The sequence below is a fragment of the Vulpes vulpes genome, chromosome 11 (genome assembly GCF_048418805.1).
Source record: "Vulpes vulpes isolate BD-2025 chromosome 11, VulVul3, whole genome shotgun sequence".
In the NCBI taxonomy this organism is placed as follows: domain Eukaryota; kingdom Metazoa; phylum Chordata; class Mammalia; order Carnivora; family Canidae; genus Vulpes; species Vulpes vulpes.
In genome coordinates, this window is record NC_132790.1 from 77,860,606 (window position 1) to 77,874,072 (window position 13,467).

A 13,467-nucleotide genomic window follows, 5' to 3' on the forward strand; every position below is an offset into this window, starting at 1 on the left:
AACTGAGTGGGGAAAAAAATTAGAGGGCATAAACCATGAGGAACTCCTAACTCTGAGAAACAAACAAAGGGTTGCAGGAGTGGAGGTGGGTGGGAGGACGGGATAACTGGGTGACAGGCACTAAGGAGGGCATGCTATATGATGAGCACGGGGTGTTATACTATATGTTGGCAAATTTAAATAATAAAAAAGAGTGGCCTTTCACATTAAGGGTGGCATGTGGTAGTGACAAGTGGCCATGATCTATTTAGTGGGAAGAAATTAACACAAGTTGAAGTATACATAATACTATATGTAGACCATATGTAAAACAATCTACACATACAATAATAGAATCTGTGCATCTGAGAGAAAAAAGGTCTAGTGGGGTCCACAGACAATGACTTATTACCAGTTAAGGTGAATTAAATACAGAAATTGAGAGACTTTGGAAACTTTTTTTAAAAATGCAGTTTGACGTTGTTGTGACATCAACATGGCATTTTTTTCTAGTTTTTTAAAATTGTATTCTGCAGAAGTGTTCAAAGTGGGTTGGGAGGGGAGATCCATTACCATAGAGTGTGAGAAGCATGGGTCTAGAAAAAACGTACCCTCAGATGTGACCAGTGGCTATTGCTAGGAATGCTGGTGGTTTTTTCCTTCAGTTTTTGTATTTTCTGAATTATTCACAATGACCATATTTTATCACTTTCATAAGCAAGGGATGGGGGTGGAGAATGAAGCAGTATTATAAAGAGATGTCTTTATGAGTCAAAGAAATGAATTTCTATGGAAGGAATTTTTGCAACTATGAAGGCTGGTGGGAAAAAATGTTCAGATTGGTAGTCCCTGCCTTAATTGTGGATAAACCCTGATGTTAGTGGGTTTGCTTGGTGAATTACTGTTTTGTTAAATGGTCATTGTGGTGATTCATGGTGGCAGGAAAAGTGCTGTTATGGCATTTCAGGATTGTCGATAGCCAAGAAACCCTCATTTATACACTTACTGGAAAACACAAAATCACCAAGAGAATGGTGGGAAACATTTCAAGTATTGGGAGTATTTAGATACTGAAACTTAGTTATTATGCGAATTTGAGTTACTACATGATTTTTTTTTTCATTTTTTTTCATACTACATGAATTTTAAGTGAATGAGGACTTTGGGCACTTATAGGCTGTCTTTCACAATCTTACTGGAGCTCCATTAGCGAACTGCTGTTAGTATGGGCTGTTGGCTAGAACATAGAAATAGCTATCTAATATTGGAATGGACTCTATTGCCTTAAAAAAATCAGATAGGTCTTCCTTTGAAGCTGTAAATACCAGTGAGATGATACATAAGCTTTGCTGGCTCATCAGCTGGAACCCGTCACAGGAGCATAGGCCCTCGCTGTTATAGTACAAATGAACTTTTCGCCAGTGACATGACTGTATATCCAAGACACCATCCCTCTGACTCTGAGGTGCCACAAAGTGTCCCCACTTCAAAAGAGGACAGGCTATGGGGGTTGACGGATTTGTTGCTCTCCCAGTGGTTGATAGAAGCTTCAGGTCACCTAGTCGGCAGAGCAGTGGTCCCCACGGACTGTTCGCCTTTTCATATAGAGCTCTTATTTTTCCCTCTGAGTGTTTGTTGTAGGGACTTTTAATGTAGTGGGACGTGCGTGTGTTTTGGCTGGATGAATTAAACATCTCCTGAACCTTATCCTTTGGCAAGTATCCCAGTTATCTTTGCCCAGCCCTCCTCTTTGAGAGTTACTTAATCTGCCTATGCTCACTTAGATGTTTCCAGCAGTAGACTGTATGGCTTTTATGTGGTGCATCTTCACCAACAGTCTCATGATAATTTGTAAAGTACCTCTTCAAGAGCTCGGAGAATCAGCCTCTTTTGTTTCCTTAAAGGAAGGTGGGGAAGAAATTTTCGTTCTATTCTTGCCTGATTTTTTTTTTCCTTTGCTGTGTTTTGCTGGATTATCCAAGAGATATTAATATTTGCTCTGACAGAAAGAAACTGCTAACGGGGAGACAATGAGAGGAACATCCGCTGTTTGTTATAACCACAGACAAGCCCACTTAATATAAACTCTTCCATTGTTTGGCCTGAGACTCAGCCGAGGCATGATGAATGGGGTTTGGTTGTCTTCACCACCCTACCCTTCTGTTGCTAGCATGCAAGGGTCCTGCCTCCCTCTGCTAGATTTGATGTTCTCTTCCCCAGTTTTTTGGCTTCGTTGAAAGAGTATAATGGGGTGTTGTCCTGCCTCATTGTTCTGGTTACTATTTCTACCGAACAAATGACCACCCAAACTTCATTGCTTGGAACAACTGCTCTAATTTGCCCATAATTGGGGGGCAGGAGTGTGGAGAAGGCTCAGCTGGGCGGCTCTCACTTGAGGGGTCCCATGCAGTTGCAGTCTGATGTCAGCTGGGGCTGTGGTCATCTGAAGGCTTGGCTGGACAGGACATCTGAGGAGGCCCACTCCAGTGTCAGGTCGCGGACACTAGCTTTTGGCTTGAAGCTCAGCTGGGCTCCTCAAACAGAGTGCTGAATCTGACCTTTCCGCCATGGTGTCTCAGGCACTCTGACCTCCTCATGGGGTCTGGCTCCCTCGACAGTGAGCAGCCGGGCAGGACCAGGTGGAAGCATCATGGCCTTTTCTGTGTACGCCTTGGGAGTCCCCTAGCAGCACTTCTGTGGTCCAAGCAGTCATGAGCTCACCCACCTTCGAAAGAAGGGGACATAGATTCCATGGGGACCTATGCCAAAGAATCTTGAGCCACATTTTAAAACTGCCATGCTCATGGCAGTGATGTACAGACGTGACTCATTTTGATGCCTGCAGGACCTCTGTGCATTTACTTCATGAATAATCAACATTTCATGGTGCCTTGTCAAGTTGCTTTAATGGTTAACCAGCCAGTAAAGCAAGGACTTTAATTAGTATTCTCAATGACCCTTAAACAAGCCAGCAACAATAAAAGCAAAAGGGAACTGTTTTTGTTTTGTTGTTGTTTTTAGCAATTCTGTGGGTCTTGTTTTAGGTAATTTTTTGCAACTTTGCCCATTTCTTACAAATTTGGTCTGAGAAAGAATTATACCATGGCTTCAAGGCCTATTAGAAAAAATTAGTGGAGAAGGCCAAAAGTGCAATAGCTAAGCAGATACTTTATAAATTTGGAGCAGGGGTGGGCAGGCGGAGGAGGTTCTAAAGCTTCTGGGGCAGCTCTCGACATGCTGCTTCCTTTCCTTGCTCCTGGTTTCACTAGCATCCCCACTGGGGAAATACAATCTTGGTTATTGCCTGCATTTGCTAGAAATTGGATCTACTCCCCAAGTTGGAACTTGTTAAACTGCACTTTAATGCTATAAAACATAGGGTCAAATGGGTAGGAAAACTTGTTTTGTTGGAGTCAACAGATGCCTACTTCCTGGCATGTGATGGTGGAAAGTGGGGGCTTTGGAGTTCAGGAGGCCTGGATTTGAATTCTCCCTCTGCCTTTTCATAAGCTGAGCAGTCTTGGCAAGGTTTTTCACTTTTCTGGGTTTGATTTTCTTCTCTCTGAAGTGGGAAGGGCAATGCTGGTCTTGCAGGGCTGTTAAGGATTAAACGAGGTGATGTTTAGAAAGTGCCTGGCACGGTACCTGGTACGTAATGTTCAACAAATGTTGCTTCATTCTACTTTTTGTCATTTATTGAATAATGGCACCTACATGAAAAGCATTATTTATTGAAAACTTATTATATGCATAGTATCATGGTAAGTGCTTTAAATAGTCTGTCCTAGTCTCACAATGCTCCTGAGGACGTTGAGGAGAAACAGAGGGGCTAAAAGAGGGAGTCCCCTCATCTCCTAGGTCACCTGGCCAACAGGTGGAGGAGCCAAGATTTAAATCCAGGAGTCTGGGATCCCTGGGTGGCGCAGAGGTTTGGCGCCTGCCTTTGGCCCAGGGCGCGATCCTGAGGACCCGGGATTGAATCCCACGTCGGGCTCCTGGTGCGTGGAGCCTGCTTCTCCCTCTGCCTGTGTCTCTGCCTCTCTCTCTTTCTCTGTGTGACTATCATAAATAAAAAAATTAATTAATTAAAAAAAAAGATTAAATCCAGGAGTCTGAGGCTGAGGCCCATGCCCTTAAGTAGTTTGGGGATGTGCATTGTGGGTGTGGAGGATCCATCTTCTGAGGTCCCCACCAGACTGCAGGTGAAAGAATGCTGCTCTAGGACTTAGGGGACCAGGGGTTCCACCTCTGCTCTGATTCTCACCAGGTATACATCCTTGGGAGGGAACCTTTACCTTCTGAGACTTTTGTTTCTTCTGTGAAATGGGAGCATCTGAGCTAAACGATCAGCAAAATCTGATCGTTTGACTTTATTCCAGCCACATGCTGAATGAATTAGGAATCCCCCTTTGTCTTGATGACGGGGGAAATACAAAGCTCTTTGGTCACTTGGTGCTGCAATAGACTTAAAGTTTTATTTTTATTGTAGTACTGCTTGCACATAGGTAAGGGAATATCCCTGAGAAAGTTCTACTGAGAAATGAAAGTCCTCTGCCTTCTACCTTCTCACCCCTGGTTCTACTCCCAGACACAACCACTTCTAATGTGTTCGGCTATTTCTTTTTTTTTTTTTTTAATATATATTTTATTTTTTTTTAATTGGAGTTCAATTTGCCAACATATAGCTATTTCTTCCAGTGGATTCTTCTGTATCTCTGAAGTGATAGCAGTGGATTTTGACTTTGGTTCGTTTGCATCCTGTGCCCTCCTTTCTTTCTGTTCTGATGAGCTGCAGGCAGGAGGAAGGTTATTCAAAGACGGCAGGACAGCCAGCTTGCCTGGAATGCTGTGGTGGGTGGAATCATGCTTCAAGTAGAGGCTGCGCTACATGATCTCTAGAGCTTTCCAAGGTTATGTGAATGTACATATTGCCCTGATTCTAAAACTCGTGTTAAATATCAAACAGACCTTGTATTGCATTCCACCTTGGGTGTTGGTTGAAACACTGCCTCTGATAAACATGCACAGAAATAGTATAATCCACCAAAACGTAATATTTGCAAATTTTTGTAAAAAAGTGGGTCTTGAAGTTGAGCAAATATGTAAAGCCCTTTGGTGTAAACATGGAAATAGTTTCCTTGTGGTTGAACTTGGGAAAATGCCATGGTTTAAAAACCTATGTTTGGCCATGAATGAAAAAGCATTGGGACCTGTCAGTCTTTCTAGGGACGTGTAAGAGTGTGTGTGTGTGTGTGTGTGTGTGTGTGTATGTGTATGAGAATGTAGGATGGTTATGTAACTTTAATCTTCCCTCCAGGGCTAGCTAGGATTGACCCTTGTACCCCAAGATTTGAAGGACTATGGTTGTTGTTGTTTTTTCCCTTTGTGGTGCTTTGGGCCTTGGGCTCTTTAAACATATTTTTTTTATAATTGGTTAAATTCCATTCTGGTGGCTCATGCACATGTAACATCAACAAAAAAGATGAATTGAAAGTGAGTCTTTTCCAAACTGACATTCTACAAAGTAACTGGCTCATGTTATTCAAAAATATTAAGGCCATGAAAGAGAAAAAAAAAAAAAAAGACCAAAGAACTATTCCAGATTAAAGGAGACTAGAGAACTGTGACAACTAAATGTAAGCTGGTAGTCCTGGATTGGATCCTGATTTTTTTTTCCCTTTACTATAAAAGACAATAGTGAGGCAGTTCATGCAATTTGGATAAATTCATAGACCAGATCAATTGATCAGGTATCTGTTATTTTCAGGTTTTGATCATTGTACTCTGGTTATGTGAGAAAATATCCTCATCTTTAGGAATTGTGTGTTGAAGTATTTCAGGGTTAAGGGACATTGTGTCTCCATCTTACCCTCCTTTTTTTCCAAGTCTCAAATTATTTTAAATTAAAATTTTGAAAGGAAGAGCCTTTTCCAGATCTACCAGCTGCCTTAACTCAGCTTCCAAATGGCAGGGCCTCCCTTAATGATGGGATTTTGACGTTGGCCAGAGGTTCAAGGGAAGCCACATGGTGCAGACTGGGGGGACAGCTCTGGTGGGCTGTGACGTTGTTGGGGAGGGGACTGGGTGCTCACCTGTGTGTTTGGAAACATTCTATAGTCACACTGGAGCTCTAGGACAGCCTTTATGTGTAGAAGGAACTTGGTTCTACTTGGGCCTGAACAAAGTTCCAAGACCTCTGTTAACCTCAGAAGAGGAGAACTTGCAGCAGGAAACCATACTGACCACCATCTTTTCTTACTTTCCTTTTCTCCCTCTCGGTGGAAGGAACCACTTCATAATTCAGAACCAGGACAAGTAGTGTGGTGCTATGAAAAGAGGAAACAGCATGGCCTTGTCACCAAGGCAGTCAAGCTGCCTAGGGCCTGCCCTTGGGTCTGGAGCTGGGCAGGGCCCAAGCTGGAGTTAGAATCCCCTCCACTAGGTGCCACAGCCACTCAGACAGCTTTGGAAAAAGGGAGGGTTTTCTGAAAGGTTGAAGGAATCTTCCATGAACCCAAGGGAGGGAAGTGTGTCGTAAAGCCTTAAGCATAGAGAGACCGAACATCCCAGTTGGCCTGACCATCTTAGTTTCTGCCTGTCGTTCCAGCATAATTATTAACAGTGCTCTACCTCACGGTCACCGGTGCCTTGCTTTGATTGATAATCTGTTGGGCCCTGTAATTGCAGGATTAAAGGCAGGGACCCAGCTGATCCCTCAGAAGCCTTCCTCTGCTGCCTCTGTGCTCTCATTGGCTTTGACTCACTGTCTCCTCTCTCTTTCTCCATCCCTCCTGGCTTCCTCTGCTCCGTGAGAGAGGCTCTTACAGCAGAAACATGGTGGCAAGGTTCTTCCTGATGCAGGGGTGGGGACAGGCCCCACGGAAGGAACTGGTGGGTTTGCAGACACCCCAGGAGGCCTCTGCTACTCAAATTGGAGCTTCCGGTGGAAAAGCAAAGGAGTCAGATGGGAGGGGATTAGGCACCTGGTTACCTACGACAACGACTGGCTTTTTCCAACGTGAAGGGCCTGCTCTTTTCTGCCCCTTTCTTTTCCATGCATGTTTCCATTACGTTGGAGCTGTCTTAACCAGGCTCTTCTGCTTGATGACACTCGTGGATGTGGAATTGGGCCTGCACGGTGATGGGGCATGTGGTTGTGGCCCTCGGAGGGGCTGGCTCCAGCTCCCTGCTGGTCTCCTGCCCCCCACTCCCACCCCATCTCCACCCCACCTCCCCTCTCTACTTCAGCTTCCTCCTGGCACCTGTGTGCTCAAGCCAGGCCTCACTGGTTGGGCTCTCTACGCTCCCGCTTGACCCTGGAGCTGGCTTTCCAGATCTGCCTCTACCACGAAGATTGCTGAAGGTGAGATGTGATTGTCTTGGCTCCCCCGTTTTTGGAGCCGGTGAAAGCCACTCCCCATGGGAGCTGGGACCCAGGGACGAAAAACTGGGCAGAGGCGGGGAAAGCAGGCCACTGGAGGACCGGAGGAGCCTGGTGTGATCTCTCTGACTGGAGAAGTGTAGTGAAAGGCAGGGTTGGAGCTAGGCTTGCAGTCCCATATGGCAACCCTGAGCCCCCTGTGGCTATTTAAATTATAATTTAAATGTTACAACGTAATTAAAAACCCTGTAGTTGCAGCAGCCACATTTCACGGTTTTAGCTACATGTGGACAGGAGAGATACAGAACATTTCCATTCTTGCAGAAAGTTGTGTCTGACTTACTTTTCCTTTCATGAAAGGGAAGTAAAGGGCACTTAGCCCTTTTTACCCACAAGTGCTTTCTTTGTATGTTTTAGTAGCTGCCACAAGTGCTCTTAAAGAATAGATTGGAGAGGTGAAAACAGAACATGGTATATAGTAAACTTAAAAACATTTCAAGTACCTTATAACTGGTCAGTAGGATGGTTTCCCATAGTGCCTTTTGTCATGTCATTCTAGAATGTTCCTGCAAATGGAGACTTGACATTTCTAACTCTATTCTTCTGCCACTGTAAAAAATTTTGCTGTATCCTAGTTCTGTATGTACTGTTCGTTCCATATTTATCTTGAAATCAATTCACATTTTTACTTCACCTGGTTTGAAATAGAGACTTCATGACTCTGAGTGGAAAGCCATAAAAAGGAAATGTTTTTTTAAAAGCAAGCTTTTTATTTTACCAAGTTTTTAATTTTAATTTTAAGTGTAGTTAACGTACAATGTTAGTTTCAGGTGCACAATATAGACATTCGACAATTCTATTTATTTCTCAGTGCTTATGTTAAGTATACTCTTAACGCCAGCTTTTTATTGAAGAATTTTACATGTATGTGCAAGTGCCCAACTCAGAGGGGCACAGCTTGGTGACTTTCAAAGCAGTGCTGTTTCGTTTCCAGTGGGTTTATTATTTTGCTTATCAAATTCTAGCAGACTCCCTTCTCTGTGGAAGGCTCAGAGCTAGACTAGCTCCCCCTTTCTTAAAAAGGAGATTAGCAAATACAAAGACGTGGGAAGGTACCGTGGAGACATAGTAGCACCCAACAGGGCCTTCTTGGACCAAAGCAGAAGGATTCAAGAAAGATCTGAGAAGGAACAACTGCTTCACTGTTAATGAAAATACACTGGTGTTTCTGATTTGCAAGAGGTCTTTGCAGGGCAGGCCCAAGGGGAAGAATATGGCTTAGTGTACGCAGCCGACTGATGCTTTTGGCCTCGGGTTCCCTTTACGTGCTTGTAATCCAATCATTGAGTACCCCAGAGAGCTCTGGGTCTGTGGGTAATATCTATAATATTTGCTGTTAGAAAAGTTAAAAACTTGTTTTATAGTTTAAAAACTTGTATTCAAAAAAAAAATAAAAATAAAAACTTGTATTCATTAAAAAAAAAGACAATAAACCTATTACATGTTGACACATTTTATCAGAAGTAACTATTTTCCTAAACAAAAACAAATTCATGAAAGGAAAGTAATCATTTAATGGTTTTTTTGTTGTTTTTTGTGAGTCTCTTGCAAGTCTGGTTTAATAGAAGAGCTGAGTTCTCTGCTTCTGCATTCTCTCTGTTTTGACGGCACATACCAAGTAGTCTCTGGAAAACTCCACTGAACACTCATGAGAGAACAAAGGTGAAAAGGCAAATATGTCAAATTTGATAATATGGTTTTGACCCTGCAGACTCCCAGTAAAGGGCTCAGGGACCCCCACCATAGTCCCCTGGACTACACTTTGGGACCTATAGGTGAACCCCATCAGACAAATAGACTAAAGGTGTGTGTTTGTCTGAAGTCTGACACGCACTGGTGTGTGACAGGCCATGCAGCACTTCACCTGAGATACCTGTAGACTTGGGGCTGTCATTCTTGCTTAGCCTGTCTTACAGGGTCATTGTGAGGCACCGATAATGCCTGTAAAATCTTTCTACAGGCAGTAGTGTATTTATAAATGGCATCACCAAGGATCTTTTGAAGTGTGGCAGCATCTTTAATTTGTAGGACAGATTTGTTGTTTTGGCAGGAAGTAGGATTTATTGGTGGGCATGAATAGGGAGGGGGCAGTGCTGAGGTTCTCATGAGACCAGAGCCTGCCATTTGTCCACGGAGCCATGATTAGGGATGTACTTGATCCCACAGCCATGTGGGATGAGCCATTTTCCAGCCACCATGTCTTCAAAATCATTTGCATTATACTTGGTAAAGCCCCACTTCTTGGAACTGTGGATCTTCTGGTGGCCAGGAAACTTGAACTTGGCCCTGTGTAGAGCCTGAGTCACATGTTCCTTGTTCTGCAGCTTGGTACAGATGGACATGATGACTTGGCCAGTGTGCCCTGGGGCTTTTTAAAGGCACCCCACATACCTGTCTGGGGTCTATATTGGGGATAGCATGAGGTCAAACATCAATGTCCACTGACAAGGGTTTTCTCCAGGGTCCCTTAGGGCAACCCATCCAGTCAACAGGCTGCATACACTACCAAAGAGGCTACCGTTTGCAGTCATTGCACCCTGGGCCCCCAGGGGCAAGAGCAAGACAGTTATTAAAGACAGGATATCAGGTTTTTTTTTTTTTATCTTACTGGGTTCTGGGGACACCTTTGTGAAGGGGAAGGGCTGTTATTCTCAGCTGACAGGTGAGATAACTGAGGCTTGATTGGCCCGAACATAGAGCTCATCCCCAGTGTGGTGACACCCGGCACGCTGTTTCCAAGGCACACGCTGGCTGGTTTGGTTTAGCTGGAGCCCTTACCTGATACTGGGTGTATTTTTGACACACTGACACATTCAGACGGGGAGGCTGTGCCACCCTCAGCAGTTCTGTGCTTGAAGAAATTGCCCTCAGTCTGAGTCACCTAAATGGAAACGACACAGTTTTCAGATTTGAAGGGCTGAGGGATGCAAGCAGAGGCAGCTCTTTCAGAACTTCTTCAGATGCTGATCTAAAAAACCAGCTGGCAAACAGCCCCTGATGGTAAATGACTTGTTTTTCTTGACTGGTGAAAGGTCTGCTCATTCTCCAGAGATAAGTTTATAAGGAAGTGCATGGATCATTTACTGTAGGGAAAGCAGTCCGCTCTCTGTCCTCCCTGGACGTTCCTGGACGCAACCCTCCACTCTGATCTTGGGAAACTTTTTTTTTTTTTTTTTCTGTAATTGTGGGAGATAGGCGAACCACGGTCCATTCTTTCCTTGACCTAGGAAATAAGGCAAAAAGCGGAAGTTCAGTTGTGGCAAACTGTCTTTAAAGATGGGGCCAACTGGCATGAAGATGGATTTAAAGAAATATTCTATAGGTTAGGCTGAATGAAAGTTTCAGATTCTGCTCCATATAAGACATGGCTTTGTTAGGGGAATGAGCCTCCAGCAGTTAACCGTGTTTAATCACCGTGCTTCGCCGTGGCGTGGGCTGTAGACCGACCCTCCTCGCTCTGTCTACATTAATATGACCACCTTAAGGCATCCTTCTTCATCTTTTTTTTCTCTTTTTTTGTAAGGTTTCATGTTATTGCAAATGACAGAAATCCACTTTCAACTAGCTTTGAACAAAACCTAAAACAGTGCTGACGGCTGGCGGTGTGTGTGGTGTTTTAGCTCTGGGGAAGGCGGAGTGTAGGGCTAGACCGTGAGGCATTGCTAGGTCCAGAAGCTCTAAGCGTTGCTGGGACTTCCTTCCCGCCGGCTCGCTCCTCAGGGTGCCAAGATGGCCGCCTCCTGCGCCAGGCTTCCCATTCCATTCTCTCAGCCGTCTCTGGGGAAAACACTTCCTCTAACAGTTCCAGAGAAGCCGCGGAGTGAAGTCTCATTGGTTCTGAAGGGTCACATGCTCTCCCTCCACAATCACCGGGGTTAGGAGTGTCTGAATCTGATTGGCCAGGCCTGGGTCACATGCTCTCCCTCCACAACCACGGAGGTTAGGAGTGTCCGAATCTGATTGGACACTGTGAGGAGTGTCCGAATCTGATTGGACACTGTGAGGAGTGTCCGAATCTGATTGGACGCTGTGAGGAGTGTCCGAATCTGGGTCACATGCTCTCCCTCCACAATCACCGAGGTTAGGAGTATCCGAATCTGATTGGCCAGGCCTGGGTCGCGTGACCACTCCTGGGCCCTTGAGGGAGGCCCAAGAAATTCAGGGCTGTTCACCTCGGGCAGACAGGTGAGGTTTTGGTTGGTGGGTCTCACACTCCAGTGTTGGCGGAGAGTTGTTCCTCTCGTGGCCCCGAGTCTCCGTGGAATGGTGAAAGAACTGGGTCCGCTTTATCTTCTCAGAGAGAAGGCTGGCTTTGTGTTTAGCTTTTAACGCATCTTAGATGAATAGGCTTGTTGGGGGTTGGACGTCAGCCAGTCGTGCGTCACCGTCCCCGCCGACACAGCCTCATTGAGCGAGGGAAACGCGGGTGTCAAATCACGTGTCTTGGGCGCGACAGCCCTTGGTGGCCACCGGCTTACCCGGAGTCTGCCCGCCCGCCCGCCCGAGTCACCTGAGGAGGCCTCTTGGCTCTTTGCTAAGACCCAGGTCTGCTCCGGTCATGCCTCTGCTTACAGATTCACCGTGGTGTTTTACCACAATTTTTTAAAAAGGGGAAATAACAAAAATAAAACAGACCCCTTGTCCCCGGCCCGCCCCTGGTGTTAGCGTCCCATCCTTCTACCCAGCTCTCATCCCCCCCCCCCCCCCTTAGAGGCCATCTAATAGGTCTAGTAGTTTACCCTGTTTTAGCTGATTGAGCATTAACTTCTATGACTTTAAATAGGGGCTTTGTGTGGCTGCTTGTTTTGTCAGTTTTAGTTCCCATCTGCCAGCCTCCCACTTGGAAGATGAGATTTTAATCTCTTTCCTCCCTCTGTTCTCCCCCCCCCCCCCCATTTCCCACTTCCTTTCCTCCCCACAGAACTCTAGTGTAGTCAGTATTCAGTGTTCACGTTGGGGCAGCTATGGAAGTGCTTCACAGTGGAGCCTTCCAGGACGCTGCCGTCACTTCCCTCTGTGTGGCAGAACGCATTCTTAGGTCATTTTTTTTTTTTTCTAAGATTTTATTCATTTATTCACTAGAGACAGAGAGAGAGGCAGGGACACAGGCAGAGGGAGAAGCAGGCTCCCTGTGGGGAGCCGGATGTGGGACTTGATCCCAGGATCACACCCTGGGCCGAAGGCAGACGTTCAACCACAGAGCCACCCAGGGGTGCCCCCCCCCCCCCTTTTTAAAGTCTTAGGTCATTTCTGACAGGAAGACATGGGAGGTAAATTGAAACATGTTTAAATCAATCTACCCTGTGTCCCCACTCTGCCTGGGATAAAGTTCAAATGCCTTCCCTCAGCACCCATGCTCCTTGTTCCAACCCCACCTGCCCTCTGGCCTGCCATTCTTTGGTCATGTTCCTCCCTCTGCTGCTAATGCATCCCCCCCCACCCCCCCCACTTCTCTGTCTGGGGAAATCCCCTTTCTTGCCAGCCTGGCTTGTGTGACACTTTGGGTGGCCTTCCCAGTTGTGTGTCTTGCATGGTGCGTATACTGAGGTGTTAGTATTTATCACACAACATGATACTTTTCTCTTTACTGCTTGAGCTTAGATCTTGGCTGTGCCATTTCCCAGCTCTGTAGCCTCAGGCAAGCTACCCCCGTGCCTCAGTTTCCCTCTTGGTAAACTACAGATGGCAGCAATAGCACCTACCTGATAAGGTTGTTAGCGATTGCACGGATTGATAGAACAGAAGCATTTATAATAGCGTCTGCCGCATAGTAAACTGCCATCTGTGCTCCATGTCCCTCTCCCTCACAAAGGCAGACTTGGGTGGGTTCTGGTCACTGGTGCCTGGAATAGCTCTTGGCAGATCAGAAGCCTCCAGGGGCTGGGCTGGGCACCTAAGTGAGTGATTCAGGCTGGGTGCGATTCAGGCAAGGGGGTGTCAGGGACTGGAAAGGGCAGTCTTTTTCTAAGGGGGCATCTCCTGTTCAACCTCTAGGCAGGTCCCAGGTCGGAATGGGGGCCCAGTGTTGCCAGGTTATGAGATTTCTT

General features: G+C 45.7%; 1 protein-coding gene and 1 non-coding gene across 9 annotated transcripts in view; one reads left to right on the top strand and one right to left on the bottom strand.

Annotated features, from left to right (window-relative positions):
- The window catches only part of SH3BP5 (SH3 domain binding protein 5), a 111,285-nt gene that overhangs the window by 46,498 nt on the left and 51,320 nt on the right, over nt 1–13,467 (top strand). Inside the window, exon 1 of one of the 8 annotated variants that reach the window (XM_026015510.2) lies at nt 11,439–11,605. The exons of the other annotated variants lie outside the window; for them this stretch is intronic. The gene's annotated coding sequence lies outside the window, so the exon portion shown is untranslated. Of the gene's footprint in view, nt 1–11,438; nt 11,606–13,467 lie in introns of those variants that run through there. 8 annotated transcript variants of the gene reach the window in all.
- On the bottom strand, nt 9,870–9,999 carry LOC112932579 (small nucleolar RNA SNORA70). The gene has a single exon (XR_003237496.1). It is a non-coding gene; the product is annotated as a small nucleolar RNA SNORA70 (small nucleolar RNA).